Here is a 3,183-nt window from a genome sequence, read left to right as displayed (position 1 = left end):
ATCTAGGCAGGTGGTTTATCTTAGCATGCTGGAATTGCTCTGAAGAAGTTAGTTTTTGGATTTTGCTGTATGCTATGAAAATTGTTCTGCATATTGTCAGAAAGCATGAAAACCAGAATAGCTTCTGGCTATGTTACTGTGCTTTCCTGACAAAATTCTTCATAGGCTAGTAGTATAGATTATAAGATTATAACTTTCTCTCTGTGCTGGTATTCTGTTTTGGTTTTGTTGGTGGTTTTTTTTGGTTTTTTTTTTTCTGTTGTTGTTTGTTTGTTTGTTTTGGCCTTCAATGTAAGGGGGAGGAAGGAGAAGGAAGTAGGGGAGATCTTCCCATGACCAGACCTTGCCCTGTAGTTTCAGCCAGTTTAGAGAATTGATACGAAGTTTCAGAAGAGTTACTTATTAGTTACTTTGCATGGTATCTTTTGTAACAGTTCACAAGGTTATATTGCTTTGTCTTAAATAAATAAGTGAAAAAAAAAAAGACAAGAAAAATTATACTGAACCATTTGATTTATCCTTGTTTCAGTTTAGCTTATCAGAAAGAAGGAAAATAGAAAAGGATGCTTGAATACAGTTACAGTTTCAAATAATATTTATTTATTAGCTTCATTCTGTAAATATACCGAATAAAATTGTTTTACAATTTTCCCAACAAAATGAACGTTATAATTAAATTTTTATATAGGGAAATGAATTACAAACAATTCAATTTATACTTAACAGGAAGTACAGTGCAGCAAGATACAAGAAGGCCAAGTTTCACTGGAGTGTGATGTGTTATGCAAGGAAATGAAACGGAAGGCGTCTGAGGTGGTGTATCCATTTTAGTAATGTTGTCTTCATTGCCTTGAGAAAAGTTGGAAAAAACAGGCAGATCGTTATTTTTTCAAGACAGTAATAGCAAGAAATGCAGTGTAACTCAGCGTACAGTTTAATTGCACATTTAATTTTTGGACTATTGAATCTGGCTTATTGCTGAGAATTGCACCACTTGTAGATAGTGTCAACTCACTTGATGAAACACTGTGTTAAGGTAATGCTCTATTACCTCTTTATTTTTAATGTACATTGGAACTGGAGATTTCCTCTTCAGCCAAGAAGTGCTAATCAATGATAATAAAATCATTACTGCTAGTGGGAGCTATAGAAGCACTTCATTTAGGCCTTACTTTTACTTTGAAGGTTAGCAAAGTGTTATCTTGTGTGTTCCTGTCACACAGTATTAGGTGACTGCCACAATTACAGAGAGCTTTCAGCAACTGCATGTGCTTTTCAGCCCATTGTAAACATGGATGCTCTCCAATAATTTTGTTTGAAGTAAAGAAACTGCTGCATAATCTCACCTAAAGAGACAGAATATCCACATTGTTTTTCTAGGCCTTTTATGGAAACATGAGGAAGTGGTGCATGAACTGGTTAAGTTTCTGGCATTTAATTTGCTGTCTTGAATGCTATGTAACAGTTCTGTAGAGTGATCAGTTGTAGTTCCAGGTTTTATTTTTCATAAAACTTTCTGATGGTGAAGCAAATGTAATTGCATTGACAGTTTCCATTACAACAAGAGCAGTAGAACAATATGAGTATGCATTATCCAACATGTCATTTGGTACAAAAGTGGAGATTTCCTTTTGCTCTAGCAGTCAGGGCATATTTAACTACTTGGAATGAAGTGTGTGAGTGTAAATTATATACATATATAAGGATTTACCCATCAGTGTACAGTGTGCTGAATTGAGGATTGAGTTACTGAAAGCTTAGAGTGACTTTATTAAGGAATTTTCCCTGGTATTAATGAATATATATATTTATATTTTCCCCAGGATTTATATTTGTCATTTGAATTTTCCAGTTAGTCAGAAGTTTAGTTTTATAACATGGTAGCGTCTCTTATGTTCCATGTTTTTCAAACATGAATTGATAGAGGTTTTTCACAGAATGTTTTAGAATCTGAGTAAGCTCACAGCTCACTTGGTGAAGGTTTTGCTCGCTTTTCTGAGAACTGTTCTATAAATTATGGCTCTGTAAGATAATAGTTTTACCTGCTTTTACAACAGTTACTTATCACTTTGTATGTCTGGACAGATAAAAGAGGCAGAAGCCAAAGCTGTTATTGAAGAGGAGAAACAAAGACAACAGGTATCAAACTTAATTCTTCTTCCCCCCCAACCTCGTTGTGTTAATAAATCACTTGATGCACGTGTAGCCCAATCTGTATACTTTGTATAGTGTTTTTCCCAGTTACTGCTTTCAGCTGTTATGTTGTCCTTAGGTATGTGCCATGGGTGATCTACAGTGGTTAAAAGCAAGTATATTTTCTCTTAACAGTTCTCACATCTGTGGGGAAAATGGTAATCATTTGATGTCGCATTAGAATAACTGTATAATGTATACATATATTTAAATACAAAATACTTCTGATTTTTATCCATCATTTTATAATTCCTTAAATTCACAGAATTACTAAGTAGCCTCTGTAAGGTTGAATTACTGAGTGAAACTTCTTACTTACTCCCCTTCGTGAGAGTGAAGAAACCTAAATTGGTCTCTGTCCTTCAGGGTCTGGTGGGGGTGGGGAATTTTTTTGTAATTGCTGGCTCTGGTGAATGTGTGTTGTCAGCACTGTAATCCAAGAAGCTTCTGTGCCAGCTGCATGGAAATACTATCACTAATCTTGTTTCAGAAATTAACCGTAAGCTTGGTTGCTGGTGACAGCTAACTCAGGTTTATCATCTGGGCGCTGCAGCCTCAATGCACTCCTTCCAACAGGCTTGTATGCCTGTGACAGAGCACAGACCCCCCCCCCCCCCAATTAGATTCCCCCCCCCCCGTTGTACACCCCCCATCGGACCCCCCCCCACATTAGATCCCCCCCGTTGTACCCCCCCCCCCCCCCCATCAGACCCCCCCCATTGGAGCCCCATTGGACCCCCACTTTCGATCCCCCCCCATCGGACCCCCCTGGTCCTGGTCCGTCCCCACTCACCGCTTCCTCCTACGGGGCTGCCAACACCTCCACGCTTTATGGCACCGCTGTCACAAAAGCGTCGCACCCCGCTGCGCTTTACGGTGCGCTGCGAACTGCAACTCCCACCATCCCCTGCGCGGCGCAGGCGAGAGCGCGAGGTGTGAGAAAGGCGGGAAGGCGTTGGGCGGGAGCTGAGGTGAAGCAAAATGGCGGCG

At 39.4% G+C, this 3,183-nt stretch overlaps 1 long non-coding RNA gene across 1 annotated transcript; it reads right to left on the bottom strand.

The window, feature by feature from the left end:
* Positions 1–577: 577 nt before the first annotated feature.
* On the bottom strand, positions 578–2,792 carry LOC146756869 (uncharacterized). Its single transcript, XR_014937188.1, has 2 exons — positions 2,513–2,792; positions 578–849 (listed from the first exon to the last, which is right to left on the bottom strand). It is a non-coding gene; the product is annotated as an uncharacterized LOC146756869 (long non-coding RNA).
* Positions 2,793–3,183: the final 391 nt, after the last annotated feature.

This window comes from Coturnix japonica, chromosome 25 (assembly GCF_054131305.1).
Source record: "Coturnix japonica strain WE chromosome 25, WE-NBRP24, whole genome shotgun sequence".
Classification (NCBI taxonomy): domain Eukaryota; kingdom Metazoa; phylum Chordata; class Aves; order Galliformes; family Phasianidae; genus Coturnix; species Coturnix japonica.
Note: the sequence above shows the minus strand (reverse complement) of the source record. Positions and strands in the feature narration are given on the sequence as shown.